The 21,589-nt window shown below is 37.7% G+C and overlaps 1 protein-coding gene across 2 annotated transcripts in view; it reads left to right on the top strand.

The window, feature by feature from the left end:
- The window catches only part of SPOCK1 (SPARC (osteonectin), cwcv and kazal like domains proteoglycan 1), a 279,195-nt gene that overhangs the window by 103,712 nt on the left and 153,894 nt on the right, over window positions 1–21,589 (top strand). The gene's annotated exons all lie outside the window — the stretch shown is intronic.

The raw sequence follows: 21,589 nt of genomic DNA, 5'->3' as shown, positions 1-21,589 counted from the left end.
GGGGGCACAGCCAGGATAACTGACCCCAGGGATATTCCAGACCACATGAGATCATGCTTAGGATAAAAACTAGGGGGAAAGCTAGTCAGGGGCTGCTGCTGAGGAACTGGCCAGGCATCAGTGGGTGGGAGGTGAGAAGCTGCATTTTGTATCACTTGGTAATAATGATGATAATAATAATATCCCTTCCTTCTCTGTCCTGTTAAACTGTATTTATTGCAACCCATGAATTTTTCTCTTCTTCCCAATTCTCTCCCGCATTTCACTGCTGGGGCAGTGAATGAGTGGCTGTGGGGAGTTCAGCTGCCATGGTGACGTACCTGTGAGTTTCCATGTATGTGTGGAACAATCTGTGCATTCATTGGCCCAAAGGTGAATGTATGTGGTGCTGTTTTTGCAAACAAGAAGGATCAGAGGAGCAAGAATGTTATGCAGTAAGATTTGAAACAGCACTTTCACATTCAGTTCTTCCCAGCTACGTGTGTAATTTGAAAGAGATTCTTGTCGCATCTTTCCAAGCTGTTAACAGTGGTTATGTAATTGCTGTCATGAAAAGTTGCTGATATGTTTTCCAGGGACTACACCGGTTATTTTGTGGCTCCCAGTTCCTTACTGGTAGGGCATCTGGACATTGGTGTGTGTGTGGGTATGTGTTAAGATCTTAATTATGCAGTCTGGTGATAAAAGTTGCACATGCAATTGGGACTGTAACAAGGTTAAGGCATTATCAGGGCAGATGAACTGCATTTTTTAACATTCCTCTTCCTTGCCTTTTTCACCCTATGTGTTACTCAATGTGTTATGGGTCTATAAAGGGTTGGAATCTGTTCTGTCCCGTCGGACTTGTTGACTGCTGGCATTATGGAGTTGGCAGAATTGCCAGAATCAAGAATGTGCTGAGATTCTTTAGCACCTCTGCAAAGTCTGTGATGCCAAACGTAACTGACTGCAAGCCTGGGCAGGTACTGTCACTCTCCATTCCTCTTTCCTCATCCCACTTGTTTTGTATGCTCTGAATGTTCAGAGAACTGAGGCAGCACTTCATGTGGGCACCCTGCTGTAAAGCTTCAGGCAGGAAACCTGGGAAGGTTTTCCCAAACTGGACTAGTAGTTACTGAGACACATAGAGAGTATCAGTCTAATGGAATGAACAGGCCAGCAGAATATTGTTTATTATGACTGCTTATATTTTGTTTGACTGCTTTAGACATTTACATTCACATGCCTGTCCCAGTACCTGCATTTGAACAAATTATGTTGGATGTCTTTTCAGGATAAACTTCTTTGTGTGTAAAGTTAAAGAGAACTTGGGCATTTTCTTCTTGCACTTTGGATTTTTCCTAGGATTGTATCTACCATAAATAACACAACCCAGAGTTTTTATTTCCTGTGCTTTCCACGAGAACCTCCAATTTTCAGTTTGAAACAAATGGTGTTTCCACATTATTTGAAATCATTTCAGCCTCATTGCTTTCATCTGGTCAAATAATCCTTTAATCTATGCACAGAACCAATTGATCTTTTATTTTTTAATGTTTTTCTTAGTGGATGCCTATATTATGCTATGGTAGTGCAGATAAAGTATGATTGATCCATTTATCAAATGAAAGTTATTACTGGATCATTAATTCTGGCTACATAGATGATTAGAAGTACAGATTTTTACACCTAGGGCCAGTGATTTTTTTTTATAGTATGGATTTAGAAGATATTTATGCAAGCAGAAAATTGAATCAGCATTACCATCAGTGCATTAAATTACAGGATTTTATTAGAGAAGAATTCCCTTATAATATAACAGTAGATATAGATAGGGGGGAAAAAAAAAAAAACAACATGAGAATTACCATGAAAGGTTTAGCATCTTTAAATTACAATTTCGTCTTTAAAATATTGTGCATGCCCAAAATCATTCCTTTTGAATGCCGGATATCACTCCTATGCGATTTATGTGTGCTCAGTGTGCACACCTCTCTCCCTGAATCACAAGATGCTCCTGGTGATTTGGTTTATGTGCTTTGATTTGTGCAGTCTGATTTAGTATGGTCTCCTGGATCAAATTAAATAAAAGGAAGGAAGGCAAAAATTCTTTGCTATTGGAGGACTGACTTTTTTTGTACATTATAAACAAGTGAAACATCAATATGACAAAGAATAACTGTTACTAAAACCTGACTCAGGGCAGCAATACTGTGATTGAAGAGTCTGCACAAACCTCTTTGTCTCATTTTGGCCATGCTGGAAAGTTAGCAAGAATGGTCTATAACTACAAATCCTGCCTATCAGAGAGAAGAAAATAAGCTTCATCCATGGAATATTCATACAGTAGGAATCTGGCCCTTGTGATTCTCATTTTTCTGCCAGATTGCAGCATCTGTTAGGAAAAGTGCTACTGAAGACAACTTTTATTTAAACTGTTTAATAGGTCTAGTTTACAAAAAAGCAAGTTGGAGGGCAATGGATTGTGTAGTATAAATTCCTTCTGCTAAGGAAACTTGGACTGCTGAAGCAACTTTGAAGAGGAAAGGTATAAAAACAACTGCCAGAAGTAAACCCAGATTAATTCAAATTGGAAATTACTCTCACATTTTTAGAGAGTGCAACTAAAATATGCACCTTTGCTCTAATAGAAAACAGCCATAGAAAGTTACAGAAGATTATTTAAATCCCCACTCCTGGAATTTCTCATAACAATGCATAGACCATGACATAAAATGGTCTAATAGTTAATTCTATCCTTCACATCTCTGAATGAATCTCTTCCCTAACTCCATTAGAAATTAGATTGAGAATCATAAAATAAAGTTTTGTTTTCCAGCTCTAATGTCAGCTTCTTGCAAACCTGGGATGAGATCATATAAACTGAGTTTTAGCTCCATGTGCATGTAATTGGAATAATAAAATTTTCTTTTTCCTCTCCTCCCCTGCTTCGTTTAAATGGTCACATGTGTGACCTCCATGAATTGTGTGCCCTGTAGTTCTTTACTGAGACTGCTCTCCGAGTTTCAGCAGAACTACTCATGGGGAAAAAAACAAACAGTTGCAAATATTCTCATCCCTCGTCTTCCTATGTAGTCCATCATCCTTCCCATGTTCAGCCACTTTGATGGTCCCAAGTATCAAACCAGGAATCAAGACTCAGCATTCACTAATCAGTGTTCAGTAATGAGGTAGTTATGAGGTAACAGAAAGGAGGGAGCAGCACCCCTCCAGGTGGTGGTGAAACAGTCACTGCCAAGCCAATTGCCATTTAACAGCCTTCCTTTTTCCCTCAGCCACCTGCCCACCCTGCCGTTTACTGATCAGTACCCACAAGCTTCCACCAAGGATGAAACCCTCCTGTTTGCCCCACATCCCTTTAAGGACTTCATTATTATTCTGCCAATGGTCCTTCAGCTCTTTCAGCTTCATGCCATTGCGCTATCCCTTGTGGCCAAGTGAACTTTTGTTGAAGCTTTGAGTTTGCTCATGCAAATTCTATCAAATTTTTCATTGTAAATTGATAAGAAAAAAGTGATGATATCTTTTGACACTGTTTGTTCTATGTAATCCTGCAGAATCTAAAGTTCGCATGCCCAGTATGTTCTAAGGATGAAACACCAGCTCTCTTTGTAGTCAATGGGAATTCTGTCATTTATCTTAGTGGAGGCAGATTTTCAACCCAGATGCTTCCATTCTTTTTAGTTCTACTTACTTCAAAATTACCTGTAGAGATTATAGAGATTTTTAGGGGATGAAAGGGGAGATGGAGATGATGTTATTTGGGATAAAAGACGGGATGCAATAAAGCAGAATGGTTGGCTCATCTGAGCTACTTCTGAGACCAAAAGTTCCCGTTGAATCTCAGGATAGGACTTAATAAAGTCCATTGATTTTTTTGAATTGGGTCCAGGTTTTGGCTTCATCTTTTTTCAGAATTTCTGTTGCATTTTCCAGTACCATATCTTCTGACTTCTGTGAACTTTGCTGTTTTCTCTGCCTTGTAAGCCTTTTCTTTCATTCTACTACTTTTGGCTCTCTCCATCCCAGCTATTATCTGTTTTCTTACTGCTTCAGCATGGGTCCTTCTTACTTGTGAAGTGCTGATATGTTCCCTATCAGCAGGGTTGATTGCTCCCATTAATGTTTTTCCAGTAGCTTTTTGTAGGAGTTGCTGTGTGATCAGAAAGGTCAGATCAGCCCCCATGTTGTGGGCATCTGGTGTTTTCTCTCACATCAGAAGTAATCAGAGGAAAAAGGAAAGATAAGATCAGGGAGCAGCAAGACGCTTCCATGACTGTAGGGCAGCTGGGAATGATGAATGAAAGACTGGCTGTCAAACATTGCGACATTCTGACTCCATTGTCTATATGTAGAGTCAGAAAACAGCAATAATAAGAATGTTAAGTTAAAAAAGAAAAAAAAAACCCTAAAAGGTCAACTTTTTACTTAATGAAGTCAGAATTGTATAATCCAGGGCCAAATAATGTTGGTTCTGCAGGAGTTAAGAAAACAAAGTGAGTTTGTTTAAATATGATCTCACACAGTTATGCTCAACCAGGTAACTAGAAAAGCAATTAAGGGCAAAGCATCAGCCAGGAGACCTGCCAGAATGAAAATGAAACTGAAGATTACTGTTGTTTACCTTCAGCCTCTCTGAACTGAAATTACTTTTTGTTGCTTCTACGTTCAAACACAAAGACAAGAGTAGTTTAATCTATTTTATATCTTTTCAGAACCTCCTGATGGGAATGATCATTTTTCCAATCTGCTTTATTTTCTCACAAAAAAATAGAAAAGTAGTTGAAATAATATGTTATTTTAGTATTTTCCTTCAGTTGCAAAATATAGCACTTACAGTTTCTCTCAAAGTTTCTTTTTACCGTCTCCACCTTAATTGTCACTCCAAACATGATCTAAAATGGGAGTGTGGTCTAGATTTAAGTGTGTATTTTCTGTGGAAATATAATGATATTTGGCTTATTATTTTGTCATATTAGGATGTGTTTGTGTTTTTACTTCAATGTACCACTGAAATGGGATTATAACCAATTTTAACAAAACTAGATAATTAAAAGAAGTAAGATATTGCCTGAATGTTTTGATTAATTTTTGCAGCTAGAGTCAGTCACAGGAAAAATTATATCTAATATGACTGCCACGCACTGATTGCATGTAAATACATGTAAATATCCCTCATGCACTCCCCAGAACCTCGGTGTCACACTTGGAGTGTCTAAAGATGACCAGGAAAATGAGGATGAGTCGTGTTCATACTCAAACTGGATAGACTCTTATTCCTTGAGGATTGTCAGCACATTTCTCATTGTGCTTTCTTTACTGAAAATCTGTAACCCAGTTGTCTCTTCAGAGTTCAGAAATCCATTATTTTCTTCCAATCATAAAATTCTCCAACATCACCAGAATCAAAGCCTTGCCTTCCTGGTTTCCATATTCTTTCCCAGGGAGGTGGGGGTTTGATTTCCCACTGCTTCCCCAAGGAGAGCAATTCAGCAGCAGAAGCTGGGATCCTCCATGACCAGTAGGCAGCTGAGGAGTGCTTTCATGTTCCCTTCCCATCCTTCTGCTGGACCCTTCATCCTCCCGAGAGCTCACATAACTCCAACAATTGTTTTCCCAGGCTAATCATAAACCTCTGGAGAAGGCAGTCTGATTTTTCATTAAGATTCTTCCAATACTTCACCAAAGCCCCCGCACTGGAATTTGTCTGATGTTTCTTGTTCTATCCTCATAGATACGGAGAACAATCTTCAAGGATAACTGCTTGCTTTATGAGAAGCATTTGCTCTTTTTAAGACATCTCATGGCTCCCTTGTCGAGTCTTCCCTTTCTCAAGTAGTTCAATCTATTTCCTTTTTTCATTTCCTTTGAAGTTATAGTCAAAATTTCATCAGTTTTACTGTTCCTCCCTGAACTCTTATCCTCATCTACCCTCTTATCCTGTATATCTTGTTTATAGTTTTACCCAGACAGAAGAATGTGCCAACTGAGGGCATCAACAATGCTTAATAGAGCAGAATAATTATGTCCTGTGTTTTAGTTAATACTTTCCTGCTAATACACTCCAGTTAAAAGAGTTTACTTTCGTTGCAGCTGCTTGACAGTTTTGATTCCTACTCAGCCTGCAGTTTGTTGACACTCTGGGATCTCATTTTGTATTATTTCTACCTAGTCAATCCCCATTTTGTGTTTATTCCTTTGATTTCTCCTTTGTGATGCTGCTGCTTTGTATTTGTGTGTACTGACTGTTGCCTTATTCATTCCTCTCATTTCCCAAGATCATTTTTAACTGTAACCTCCAGAGCATGACAGCTCCTTTCCTCATTTCTGTGGCTTATAAGCCTGCTCCCCATTCCATTATCCAAACAGTTGGGCTATGTTTTTTAATCTCAAAATACCTCCCCATTTAACTGAATCACGCCAATTAGCAAAATGCCCCTTGTGTGAAAAAAATTAAATCAACTCCTCAGATGCCTGTGTTCATTTTAGCACATTTTATGCTGGCCAGGCAGTTTTGCTTATTGGTGTCTTGGGGGTGAGGACGGATGTTGTCTGTTTAGCATTTGCTGTGAGTTATCCCATATTATTCACATTCTCTGAGGGCTGAGCCTCCGGAGGCACTGAGCTGCCCAGCAGCCCAGAGGAGAGGAACAGATGTACCAGCTTCACACAACCCTGGCAGCAGTTTGCTGAGCCAGGGTAATGTTTGTTCTGTTTGGCAAGGTGATTATCAAACTGGTCAAAACCCAGGAGCCTTGTTCTCACTGTTGGGAACTGAGCATCCTTCCTGACGAGAGTGCCTGAACCTAAATCAAAGCCATTAGGAGCTAAGTACTGACAAAGGGACAACAAGAACTCAAGGTGGCTTTGTCAGATTCTTTTTTCCTAGTCAGAAACTGAGCTGCTGTAAACTTCTTAACACAGAGATATTTCATGCAAGGAAAATCAGCTGTCTGAGGCTCACAGCTCCAAAGGAATAGAACGAGAACTGCAAGTCCTATCCTGGTACACAAAAGAAATTTGAGTGTGTGGGTTTTGTCCACTGCCACTGTGTCTGTGTTGCCTGCAGGAGAACTGCTGTGGCTGGAGCTATGGGCAGATTGAACGTGATTGTTGGAGTCAGAACCAGCCTGTGGCTGTGCTGGGGTTGGCAGCTGAACCACTGGACCCTCCATTTCTGTATCAGCAGGGACCAGAATATCCTTTGTGGACAATTCTTCCAGGTTTAGAGCTTCTCCATGTCAGCAAACTTCCAAATCAGAATAGTATGATAAATAAGATCAAATACAACTATGCTGAAGTGAATCATATTTCCAGCAATATTTGATGGTTTTCTTTGCATTTTTCAGGGTTTTTTTCCTAGTTCTGGGCATGGGGAAATCACATCCATGCTCCTCACAGATGTTACCGTGCTCCTGGGAGCCTGGAGTGTCAGTTCTGCAAAATGCACTTTGATCCCTGTGAGGTGTCACTTCAGGCTTTACCGAGAGCGAGGTGTAGATGGCATGTGTGGTAAACACTTTAATTTGGTCAATAGTTTAATTTGGTGGGCAACTTAATGACATTTGAAAGTATGCACTGGCATTTCTGCTAGGCTGCAGGCCATCATTTTTGCCTTGACATGGCAAATAAAGGCTTACTAACTCAGGAAGGAATTAGCATGAAACATGTCCACCAATCTCCATAAAGAAGCATTATGTGTTAGATTTTTATTAACTCTGAAGTAAAGGCAGTATAATTGAACAGAAATGTGCAGCAACTGATAGCCTTGTTTGAGAATTTCTCAGTGTTGCTGGGTTTCATTCTTTTTGAGCACAATTTTAATTCTAGCTGCATTTCTTTTGTTATCACTCCTCAGCCTGCGGACAATACTAAATATTTTATTTTGAGAAGCTTTGCTGAAAAACTTGTGTTTCTTACTCCTCAAAAGGGGCTGATTGACCTGGAATCAGATAAGGTACACAGAAGAAGGTTCATTATATCACCCCCGTGCTGCAAAGTCACTTCTAGTTCAGCTGGCTGTTACTGGCCCTATCTAGCCAAATAGTTCACAGCATCCTATACTGACAGCAGAAGATAAATGTTACAGTAGATGCACTTTAAAAGTTCATTCCAATTTTAGAAGCATTACTAGTAGCTGAAATATCCAACAACTTAGGTATGAAGAGTATCACTGGAATTGATATTGCCTCTGCAAAAAAATTTTTAGAATCTGCTGCAAATTAGCCTGGCTATTATGAACACATTCTGTTTTATAGCATTATATACTGCAAAGCATGTACACTTTGGAAAAAAATGGACATAAATTAGCCTTGTAAATGGTTTCATATCTTGTATTAAATGAACTGCTGAGAGTCTAATCAAAAAGCATGGAAATAAAACAGATTCCCATTGATTTCAGATGTCTTGGGTTCAGATCCTACGTGTGTGTGCTTGTAAAAGTCATATTGTGAATCCATTCAAGTTGCAGAAAAATTAACTTCCCTCGATTGCTTAACTTTTGAAGCTCTAGGTTTACTCATTAGTTAGATGCAGGAATGCCTTATGCATCATTATCACTCTTCCTCTCTGTGCACTGTTCCTGTTGACTGCAATAGGAGTTTTCTGCTTGGAGAGACTGTAGGTGAATGAGTACCAGAAATGACCTGCTCAGCTTTCATTACTCAGAGTGCCTTACTCAAGCTTGGTGACTTTTCAGTCATTAATTACAACTGTCAGGAAGTAAGACTGAATTAAGGATTTTTCTGTTGCTTCTAAGATGCTATTTTACAAGGTATCCTATAGGTTATCCATTTTGGGATCAAAATGTTTGTATGAATTGCGTATTTGTAACTAAATTGTTGAGATTGCCAGATGTTGAGAAACTCTGGTAGTCACTGAATTTTTGCCTCATTCCAAGTTCTCTCATGTTCTGCAGTCCTATAGCTCCTTAGCTGAAATCCACAGCCTTGACATCAGAATGAGGTTTTCAGTTGCTTGAGTAGATCAATGATTTTGTGACACGCTTTCTAGTGAGATTAACATTCTTAATTTACTTAAAAAGCTTATTCAGTCCCTGATATATTACAACAAAATAACTGTCCTCTATCTCTAGAAGTCTCTTCATTTCACTGAGAAAGCATCTTTAACTACAGAATGAAGGAGCTGTGTTAATTTTTATATATTGTTACCCACCACCTAGCCATGATTTGTGGAAACTGCATCCTATGCAAAATAAACTTCTTTAGTTGGGATGTGTCCTAACAATATTTAAACTCCATAGATTTTCCATATCCTTTTAGTACACCATAGTAACTTGCAACAGATTTCTTTGTACAAAGCTGAGCTATGAAAAGACAAAAATAGACAAAAATGCATAAATTCTTTGCAGTCAGGTCTTTAGAGATGTGGCATATGAAACTCCTGATTATTAAATCATATAAAAATATATTTCATTGCAGCTCTTCCTTAGAAGTACCAGAGGCCAGATGCATATGACACTAATAACATTCAGTTATCTGTTACTTGAGTTCAGCCCATCAGCTTTGTGTGGCACGCTGTAGAATTCTTCATTAGTATGTTCAGGACCCTGGATGAAGCAATGCTGTGACCACCTCACTCTCACCATCAGGGAGCGTAGTAAAGAGATTGCTAATTGCTTTTGTGAAATGCTTCAGCTTGATCATATGCACAAGTAACCATTATCTAGAATCTCAGCTCTTTCACTGGAGAATTCCCTGGATTGTTAAAGAGACATCTTTCTTTTTTTTCGGTTTTATATATGATGCAGAATCAAGTTTTGCATTTTTATTAGAGCCCCTAATGCCTGGTTTTGCTTTGCTTGGTTTCAGTGCACCAATATTTTTAAGCTTACTAAGTGCTTCTACCCTCATCACTCGTGTTTGTGTGTCTTGATGTTTTCATTCCAAACACCCACTACTGCTTTCTTAATCCAGCATTGTTTTGTTCTGGGCATGATGAAGGCAAAAGCTACTTTACTGGTCAGCCCACTTGTGTCTTCACTTAGTTCATCCTAAGTCAGGTTGCCAAAACTTGGCACATAACTCAGACTTTGGATCTGCAGCAGCTCAAGTTTTTCTAATTCCTGATAAGTGTAACCCTTTCCTTTCTGAACCCTGGCTGTGCATTCCTTCAGATCACATGGACTTTATCCAGCGTGCCTTGATTAATTTTTTTCTTAACTTTCTTAACTTTTCTTAACTTGAATCTACAACTTCTGTCTGGTTGGTTTTCCACTCAGAAGCCCTGTGGTGGTTACTCATACAAGCCACTACTGAGTGTGGTAAGTAGAAAACTCTGGTCTCTGGTTCAAATAATCTTGAGCATGAGGCCAAAATCGGATTCAACAAACAGTAAGGAATGGGAAAAGAACGTTAGAGAGGAAGATTTCATTAGAAGTAGTAATTGTATGGCAGCATGGATTAAACAGGTGCAGTACTGAGACAGAAGTATTTTATGCAGGATTTTGTAGGAACAGCTGTTTAGAACTTTTTCCAGCTCGAACTGAGGAGCTTCCTATCAATTGTAGCATTTGGGGGTGATGTAGTGAATGATGACAAATAAATGAGTCAAATACTTGCATGAGGTATTTGACTCATTTATTATAGATATCACATTAAAGAAGTAGTTCTTAGTCATGTAGCTCTAATTTTCCATGCAAATTCCCCACATTCATCTGTGTAAGTTGTGTTCTTTCTGTCCTTGGTTAAAGGCTATTCTTCTCGTTTCAATGAAGGCACTTTTTTTAAAATCTGGGAATACTGTGAATTTTTCTTGAAATAAGTCACTCCTGGGGTAAGATATGGATTTAAATTGCAGAAAAAAATATTTATCAATGCAAATATCTTTTAATCACCCCAGATATAAATGTCATCTCAAATGTCATATAACTCATGCACAGCCCAAGTGGGGCTGACTTGTGAAAGAAACTATGGCTTGATGTTTACATTTCTGGGTCCTATAGCTGTTAATTTTTTTTTTCTTTTTCTTCTTTTTTTAATAACAGAGCCTTGGGAAGTGGGTCTTTTTCCCAGCAATACAGCTGAGGTCAGGCAGGCTAGTTCAGTTGCATGTGTTAAATATATTACCAAGATACAGCTCACCAAGTGATAAATATGTAAATACATCAGCTTAAAGAGGTCTGGGCAAGGCAAATTAGCATCTGCAAGGGTATTTCCTGGTGTCCTCTAGTGACCAAAGCTTCAGAAATGGGCTGGAGGAAGATAAGCTTTTAATTCTTTAGCATCAGATTTTTTTCCGGCTGTATAACAAGGGCAGCCAGAATGTGGGAAAATTCAAAGCTTGCGATTTTTTCATTGCTCTTAGAATTTCAGGTAAAATTAAAAAAAAATAAATAGAAGCACTCAGGGAAACAGTATTTGCATTTTCTCTAACTTGGGGCCCAATTATCAAATTCAAATACTTTCCTGTGTATTTTACTGTGTATATACAGTACAACTCACAACAAAATGGGAGGAACATTTCTTGGATTAGAATTCAGAAAAAAACCCACTGGAGGTGTGATGATATATTTGGTTCAGGTGTATTTACTAAGCCTGTAAAATACACTTTTTGTTTTCCCTTTTTGTCTTGTGCTGAACGTACTGTAAATGCTTCATTGGAATCAGTGTAAAATGTTCATCTTTCTTGTTCTCTCCTGCATTTTGAACAAACGCATTTTGCATTTTAGATATATGTCAAAATTATATCCCTGATTTGAAAAATGAGGAAATATTAATTTGTCATTTGAAGATCTGATAAGAACAGTGTTGAGGACTGGAAAGAAAACAGTTCCTGATTTACTGTGGCAATAATAAGTGGATTACAGTCACATAGGAGGAAAATGCTCTGTTGCCACTAATTCAATCTGGAATTTTGTCTTGGGTGTCATATGGAAAAGAGCTGCTGACGTTCTGCTGAAATTTGCAGCAAGACAGGCACATCATTCTTTTATAATTCTCCAGAAGTCCAGACCTTTGCAAAGAGTTCTGGGTTTCTTGTTGCTTATTCCATAATCATTAAGAACTCTCTTCATTAAAACTGTACAATATAGTAAAAAATTTTTTTATTATTCATAAATTATGGCTGTTGACCAGGAGAGCAGCCAGTGAATTGAGTGATACAATGGGCCTCTTGATTTTTAAAATTTTTATTTATATTTGAGCTCTGGCAGCAGCCTTTTGCTGAATTGAAGCTGTAATGCACATAATACATTTGGCATGACAAAAGACCATCTCCAAACCATAAATCCATTGCTTAAGAGACAACATTAATCAAGCTGCTCCTCAGATTTGATTGAATTAATGAAAAATAAAGGAAACATAAATATAATCAATGTTGAGAGGGAAAAAAAGCATTACGGAAAACTTCAAGTTGCTTGTAGATGATAAGGAACGACCTGAGATGACTGCATAAGCTGGTTGTCAGAGTAGGAGTAGGATAAAAGCCATTTGAATCTGTTCAACATTTTATTCATCTGTGTTGCTGGAACTGTTTGTTCAGGTGCATTAAGGATGAAAATGTGCAGACCAAATATTTCAGCAGGGAGGCAGTAAAATTGTGAAGCCGTGATAATAGTTTTGGGGGAAAAATTATATATGTATTCTGGCATCTGCATTGTGGCTATCAGTCATGTTGGTTTCATGGAACAAAAATCTTTTCTAGTGGTTGTTTTTTGGCACTAGGAGAAAGTTGTGGGAGCTTGAGCAGCATTAAAATAGTTGTTAATGGGCTGTAAAATCATGAATGGGCAGAGGCAAAAAATGTCATTACAGGAAAAGATTCACTATTTTGCAAACCTGAAAATTGATTTATTCCATTTTCTTCATTTGCAGTTAGTTAATTTAAAATGGCTTGGGGGCACTTGGATGAGTAGAAGAGAAATGATTTTGTGTAACTGATTTGAGCATTGCTATCAGCCAGCAGTCTACAGTGTAAACAGCCTTCCCAGCAAGGTCTAGGACTGCTCCAGAAATTTCCACTACCTGAGACAGGGCTGTGTTTTCGTATCCCTCAGCACACTCGTGCATTTTAACTCCCTTAAATCGGAGCAGAATTTGAGGATGACCAAGTGCTGGATCTGTCCCAGCAGTCACACCCATGCTCAAGCTCCTCAGGATCAGAGTTACAGCTGCAGTTCCTGTATGTTCTCCTTCCTGAGGAGCAAAACTTTACCCAGCAGTGCTCAGGGAATCCTAGAGTCAGGTCTTTGTGCAGGTTAAAGATCAGCTCTTGTAAATGCTGTTCACTTTTTCCTTCACCTTGCTCATTAGTCAAGTTTAGGTGCATATATGACCTTACTTGTTTTCAGGAGAGGTGAGAATGTTTTTCCCAGAAGTTCAGCTAAATTAAGGCTATGTTATATTAATTTTGGATTATATGGAAAGCAACAAAACTTTTCTCCTGGGGTGTTTTAAACAAAGTTTTGATGGAAGTTGGTACTTCAGCACAGATCTTCTCAGGTAATGCAGAGGTGCGTGTCCTTCAAATTTTTAGGTTCATATACTTAATAGTTCTAAAACCCTGTAATTTCTTCTGTTTTCCTTGTAAACATTTCTTTAAAAGCTATTACTGGCAAATGCTCAAACTATTCTTTCAAGTCTCATACAAAGTAGTAAATGTCTTTGATATGTAATAAAAAGGATTCAGCATACGCATATGCAATCATATTAGCCAAGCTAAAAAGGATGGAGCTTTCACACTCTACGCCTCATCAGAAGAGCCCTGAGAGCATAGAACTCTTCATGGGGGGAAATTGTTACTCAAGTGCTTGATTTTGACGGATGCTGTGATCTGTGGTCTTGAATGATAATCACTCTCACTGAAATCAGCGGGAATATCAATAGGAAGAGATGCAATATTCTATAGGAGCTGTTCTCTGCATGGCTAAATCAAGCTTGACTTAGGGTGATGGAGATTTTATTAATAGCTGTTTCTGTCATTGCACTGGGGATAAACCAGCAAACAATGGGCCTTATTTCCACTGCCTGGGACATGGCTGTTTTCTGTCTGTGCAAAATGGACACAGGAAATTGGGCTTTCTACCAGCAGTTTTTATACCCACTTTACTCTGTCTCTCCTTAAGTGCAAATAACTTTGCATGTTTTTAGAGAAAGGCTCCTTATTGGTTCATACCCAGTTTTGATAAAAAATTTTTGTTATTGTTGTTCTTTGGGTAAAGGCAAAATTTGTTGAGTGATCAAGTGATTAGCATCATATAACTGCTATATCCAAATAATGCTGTCTTTAGCATCCAGAGCCTACCACTGGAAAGGAAACATATTTTAAAATGTGGCCTTTGAGCTAATTGCACACCTGTCTAACCATTGGGATATTTGCCCATCTAGAGTATTTCTGAATTTTGGACTGGGAATGGGTTGCTCTTCTTCTCTTTGGAAGGTTCCATGAGCCTTCGTAGTAATTTCCATACTTCTAGCATTGATCTCCAGTTAATGCAATCAACCCTGCCTGGCAGCCTCTATGTACCAGAATCAAGAATTTCCTTTGTGATGTACTGAGAGATAAGCAATCAGCAGACCCAGGGAAACCTGACAGTTATGTTAGACTGCACCACTTTAAGAGAAGAAGATATAAATATGCTTTATCAGCTTCCACAGATTTTTCAATGATTTTGTGAGCTACTTATCTTTCCTGATTTTACTTTGGAAGTGAACTAACTCATTTCTATTAGCTGAATGGTTTTGATCTAACAAATTAATGGCAAGCAAAATAAAAATAGCTTCGATTAAAGATTACAATTCATTGCCAGATGATTTGTAATTGGCTGCTTTTGTGACAGTGACAGATGAAGTGTAGGGACTTTTTTGGCTGTGGTGTATGTTCTGTCAGTATGTGCAAACATCATTTTTGGAGAAATATTCATTTGAAGCGTTACAGGAGAGCTGCAAGGAGTAAATAGTTAATTAACAGATAAAGAACCTGCAGATGGTGGTTAACAACATGGCATAATATCTGGGTTCTGTGTGCCACAGGAAACTCACTGGAGGTTGGAAAAGGGTTTTCTGTAGTAGCAATTTACTTCTTTCAAAGGGGAGCATTATGTGAGGTAGTAATCAATAGGGAGTATGATAACATGCCTGCCAATGTTGAGAAGAAAAATTCTCATGGGGAGAAAAGACAAAGCGTCATTGTTGCGTGGTTTTGATCCTTCTTCTTATGCTGAGGAGAGAACATAATGTTAACAGTGAGGCTGCTCCTACAGGTACATATAAACAAACAAACCAGAAAGATCAAACAGCACTAACAGAAAAGTACCAAACCCCAGCCTGTGGGCAGATGGACATGAATCAGGGTTTATTTACTGTTGAATATTCTTTGGATCACAGTGGGTGCTGTATGAAAAGGCAAGCAAAACATGGGCAGAAGTGCTGTTAGACAGACCACCATCAATTAGCCAGCAGCTAACAGAGGCATGCACACAGAGCTCCAGGAGCACTCCAGGAGTATTTGCAAACCACAGAAATGTCACAAGATACTCAGCCTGTGCAGTCAAGGACCTGAATAAACACTAAAGTACTCTTTAGCTGAGCTGTACCAAGTGATTGACTCATACAATTATCAAATCTCAAAAGATGAGTTAATTCCTGATAGATCAGTAATATGAACAAAGAAAGAGATCAAATGAGCATTCAGAGAATCTATCCTAAGTCTATCAAGATCTCTAGACATTTAAAAAATTCTAGTCATCAGGCTCACACTGAATGCAGGATAAAAGGAGCAGAGGTAATTCATTAAGTTAGGGAATTAATGAAAACAGAAGAATTGAAATAAAATTATTGCGAAAATAGAAACATACAATTAGTACAGAAAATACAATAGAATACCTATGGGTGGTGGCAGAGAATAACATGTTAATGAAAAATAAGCTGTGTGGGGACTCTTGCTGTAATGGCAGTAAAACAAAACAAACTTGTAGATGGGAAAATTGAAGGGACAATATAGGTTAGCAATTTAGTTTTCACACACCAGACATCAGCGAACAGATACAGATGCTGGAGAATGTAATTTGAGATTAGTCTGGCAGGTGGACAAACATCAATACTGAAAACAAAAAATAGTAATAATAATAGAGTGCAAGGGACTGTGTAGAACTGATGGTATAATGTTGTAGAAAGATGCAGAAAGACAGTGGATTCCAAATTCTAAGAGTTTCAGCATAGAGTGGCTGGGCACATGAGGAGGCCAAATGAGAATTTAATTATTAAGAACAGATAAGATCAAGCTATGAGGAACAGAGTTGCATGCTCTTGGCATGCAAGTACTGAATGCATCAGAGCTTCAGAGATGCCCCCAGTTGCCATCCAGCAACACAGCACTTAGGGTCAAGATTCTTTTCCATATAACCTGTCAACCAGTGGGCATATTTCTCATAAAACCTCTAATACATTCAGGAACTGCAAGCAGAAACTAAAATTATCTACTGACGCAGGCACTTGAGTGAGATTTAATTAGCAGGACACAAAAGGAATTCCCAGCAAAGATACCAGACCCTCCAAACATTGCCACTAAAGTTGCCAACTGTAACACATTTTCTTATCATCTGAAGGAAGATTTTCCTAGATTATTTCATTAAATTGCCTGTGGGTTACACACAAGGCTTTGTCTAATGCGAGGACTTGAAAGTAGGTCTCCAGAAAAACCTAGTGGAAAGATGCTTCAGTCTGAAATACGAGTGATGAACAATCACATGGGGACCTTTATATAATCAGTACATTTTTACCTGGCTTATGGCAGTAACAGCATTATAAAGTGCTGAATAAAGGGTTTGTTGGGTGTAGAATAGAAAAAGGACAAAATTTCATGTCTTTCTATACATGAACACCATCGAAATACCAAGCTTCAGAGAATCTTAGGAGCTCTAACAGTTCCTTGAACTTACTTACATTAGAGGTGTTTTACATTAGAGGGTCTACTAGTAAAAATTCATGTGTCAAATATTTGTGGTCAACCAGTCTGTATCTTCTCCCACTCCAGAAAAAAGGAAAAGGAAACCTTTCTCCTTGCCCTACTGTGTATCCATAGAAACTAGTTTTTCCTTAAATACATCATGATGGGTGAAAAATGAAACATGAGAACTGTGTCGTTATATATAATAGCTTTAGTCTGATGATATCACAGATTAAAGTTCTAAAATGAAAAATTTGTATCAAATCAATGTCCCATGGAAATTTTACAGTCAGATTACAGGGACAAACAGGTAAAAAAAGTCAAACATTTCAGCAATGAGAAATCAGAGACATAATATGAAAGCACTAAATCAAGGATACAACATTTTGGTTTGCATTCTGCAATTAGTATTTTTGCATTTTTAGTCTTTTTCTATCCTGATCTGCTTGCAGAATTTATTTCTATAATAGTGGCTTTTAGTTATGTAGTCCACAAAACCCCTCAGGAATTTATGGGTTCCTTTAAAGGAACCAGGAAAAGAGATCCACAGATAGTAAACTTGCTGCTAAGAGTTAAATTTGCTTACCTCCCCAAATGAGCTTTCTTGTTCATCTGAAAATCAAAGACATATGAAAATTGATGGTATTAAAGCTTTGCTGTTCTCTAGTAGCACAGACAAACTGTCAAATACATGGATTAAGGGAAGTTATCTGTATTTTTTCACTTCCATGATTATGCTCATCTCTCAAAATATTTTTTTTGCATCTCCTTTAACTGACTTCAGCATTAATTTCTGTAAAGGCATTTTATATAAAGTAATATATGTTTAGTCAGGTTCAGTAAAACATAGCGCTTTGTAAACTTCTTTACCAGGGAGGAATAAAGAGTCTCTTGATACTTACCTGAGGAAATTGTTATGAAAATATTGCCTGCCTATAGTAACAGTCTTCATTTGCTACTTCTGCAAAGAAAATTGAGTATTGCTCTAGCAATTTGAGGAAATACAAAAGAGAAGATATTTCCTTACATTTCAAAACAATCATCTCAGTTTGTACTGCTTAGTTTGGTTCCCCCCTCAAAACCCTTGAGGTCTTTGGTAGGTAGCATTGGCTTAAAAGGAATGAAGCATACAACAAATCTAGATTTAAAAGAAATACTCTATATTTCTGAAGCATGTTTTCTTTTTTTAATATACTTTGATAGTAATGACTTTTTTGTCCCACTTGCCTGAGGTTAATAGAACAATAGAACACTTTTGGGGGCCATGTCTGTCAGTGATAAAGTGCATTGACCTGGCAACACATACAAAGAGATTTTGAAATACTGAACATTTGTATTCTTGGTCCCTTTTTAAAAAATAGGTTCTTTTAGCCTTTTTTTTTCTTCCTTCCAGTCCTTAAAGCTGTAAATACTGAGGTCAATGGTTCAAGTGTTGCTAGTGTGAATGTTATATAAATCACTGGAAGATGCATGACTGGTTTCTGACAGCCTGCCTTCTTGGGTTTTGCCAGCAGGATAAAAATGTTTGAAAAATTTGGGGAGTTTGCTTTAACCTCAGTGTTTGGCCTTTGGCTCTGCTGTGGCATTGTAGGTTTGCTGGGAACAGAGAGAGGAGAATTTGGGAATCTTTATGAGTTTTCACTGCCTTCTCCCATTACATATTATGGGAACAAGTCAGCCCAGTGTATTCCGCTCAGGCTGTGCTCCTCCTCTGGTCTTTGTGATCTGTGAGCTCCCACAATATTCCTTATATTGCTGTCTGCTGCTTCCCCTCATCACACAATAACTTGTTGGTGTTACTGGTGACCATCTTTGCAGAAAGACTGAGGAACAATCATGTGCTCACCAGAATATCCATACAGCAAGCAGACGTCAGTGTGTTACAAAAGAACAATTTTTGTCTAGCAGTAAGGTTTGTTCTAAAAGCTTTTGTAAAATTCTCAGTGGATTATTTTTCTTATACTGCAATACACTCTTGGGATCTAGCTAGTTCTGCAATTACTTTACATCTCTTCCTCCTGGGGAAAACAGAAATAAGGATTAGTGTAATATAGCTGTGGTAAGACAAGTTGATTTAATTCTTGTGCTGTTTAAGTGATTGGAAGTTTCAGATTTTTCTGACTTTAATCCCTTTTGATTAATTTCCCTATTTTATCCTTAAACTAATATCTTTCTCTTCTATAAAACCATTCCACAATAACCTTGAATATTTAGGGACACTTTTCTGTTCTCAGTTATAAAACTGTAAATCCACAGTAATGCTACAGAGTTTCAAGGCTTTGCTTTCAATTTACACTGGAATGACTGGGAATGAGAGAGTCCTGGCCCTTACATTAAAAGCAAAGGAAAAATAAAAAAGCCATCCTTGAAATTTTATACAATAGTAAAACTACAATCCCAAGGTAGCGGGAAATTCAGCTGCCAGCTCTGCAGGTTTAGATAAGAGTGTGTGACTAGATCCTCACAGTGTAAAGGTCTTGCTCAGAAGAAAATTCCCTCCAGATTGTAAGCATCTTATTGAAGGAATTAATATTTTTCCTTTTTCCTTCAGGCTGATTTCTTGTGAACTCAAAATTTCTCCAATTAGTATATTTGTTGCTGTACCAAAATTATTGCATTATACATTAGTTCTGTGTAGAAAGATGTATTAGGGAAATGCACAGCTTTTATGAAATCTATATATATTTGGTGTGTTTCAATTCTGAAATTCGGAAAGGTTGCATTTATGTTAAAATGACTGTCCGCCTTCCCTGAAGGGGAAGTCTTTTCCCGAGATTTTATTTACATGAAAGAGGATTTTGATGCTTGGTTTGAGCAAGTCTTAACCTTCTGGGACAATGATTAATGCTCCTCTCTTCACATGTGCCCCCTTTGAAAATTAAGTTATATGCCAAAGAATATAGCATGCTGTTTGCAGTGAATAAATATTCCTGTTAGAAGAATTTTGTTCTTTGCTTATGAGTTTTGGAAGTCTCTGAACTTGTGTTTAAATGGACATAGAAAGCTTATTGCCCTTTAAGTTAGGGAGGTTGAGTGATATAACGTCAAGAAACATTGAGGTTCTTTGCTTTAAATTTGTAAGTTCACTTGTCTGGAGCCACAAATAACCTCAGTTTCCAGGGCTGTGAGACCAGTTTATCATGTTTATGGTTCTTAAATTTAGCCAAAACAATAAAAGCAAGTTCCCAGAGGAATCTCATTTGCTGCCAAGCGACAAGAGCCTTTAGTTCCTTTCTAGACTCTGACAGTGATACTCCTGGAGAACAGAATTGAAAAGCAACAGGTATTGGAAAGCCTCCCGTTTTTCCCTTCACTTCCAGCATTATCTGCAGAATAGTTAAATAACTTTTTTTGAATTTTAAAACCTATCATTATACCATATCTTTAGGCATCTTTGGAAATTTGTCTCCAGTGTTCTTCCCCCAACCTGTCACTTTGATTAAATAATTTAGAAAGAATGTAAAAATAAAGATGATTCCTCAGAACCATGTGAAATGGTTCTTTTTCTTATGTATATGTTGCAATTGACATTTCCCATTAAATCTCACCATTGGCATAAAAGCTTTATCAAAAACATTTATGTTAATTCAAATGTTTTCGGATATCTTATACGTTAAAAGTGAAAAAAAGAAAATAAACTCTCATTCATCTCTCTTTCATCATTTACTTTTTAAACTCTGTTGAAAAATTATTTCTGCTTTAACATGAAAACAATTAAATTCAAAGCTTTGCTTGGAAAAGCCACAAAGAATAATTCTGGAGTTAAGGAAAGCCCCCTTGCCAGAGTATGACACAGAATAGGGCCTGTTTTTTCTCTTGGTTTCACATACTCCTAGAACAGAAAGCTCAGCTCAACATCAGTAGCAATTTTTCCTGAAAAAAGATTTCATTATCAGGTTCCAAAGCTTTGATTTCACCTGGTGGTCCATCAAGGTTTTCAGCAAAACATTCTAGCTAGAGCCCAAATAGAAATCTGTCAGGTAACTTTTAAATGTGTGCGGATGTGTGTGAAGTTTGTCAAACATTGATAAGAAAACTAGGAAGAAATCTGATAGGATTACTCAACTTTTCTTCAAACATAGGTACTAAGTAGAAGGGAAAGAATTTTCATTAAAGATAATGCAGTTGTTAAGAATAAGTCAGCTGTAAAGCAGTTCTAATCAGTTCTTGGAACAAATAAAAACCAGTTATCATCAGTTCTTGGAGTAACACAAACCAGGTCAGGGAGAACTGACTTTCACCCCACTGCAGAAAGCAATTGACATTCAATTAGTCATGTGCTTTGATTAGTTGATTAAGAAACACCTAGTTACTGAATATGTATGAGATTCCTCATACATATCAACAGAATCAACATCCTCAGATCAGTAGATTATTTTTTTCAAATCACTTGTCCAGCAAGTTTGAATGGTTTACAGTTCATGAATATACATTCATCCATACATTTATAGATGAAGTCCCTGGTTCTGCCCCCGGACCCTTAAGTAGGAGGCAGCTGTTGACAGTCAGTCCATGATAATAGTGTGTGATTTATTTTATTTTCTGTTTTCCTTTCTTGTTTCCAACATGTTCCAACACAAACATTGTAATGTGTGAGGTTTCTACAATCCTTTTTTCAATAGAGCTGTACCTAAACAGGAACTCACATTTAGGAAAAAGCTGGGATTTTGGCTGGGATGGTATT

This window comes from Corvus cornix, chromosome 13, assembly GCF_000738735.6.
Source record: "Corvus cornix cornix isolate S_Up_H32 chromosome 13, ASM73873v5, whole genome shotgun sequence".
Taxonomy (NCBI): Eukaryota; Metazoa; Chordata; class Aves; order Passeriformes; family Corvidae; genus Corvus; species Corvus cornix.
Note: the sequence above shows the minus strand (reverse complement) of the source record. Positions and strands in the feature narration are given on the sequence as shown.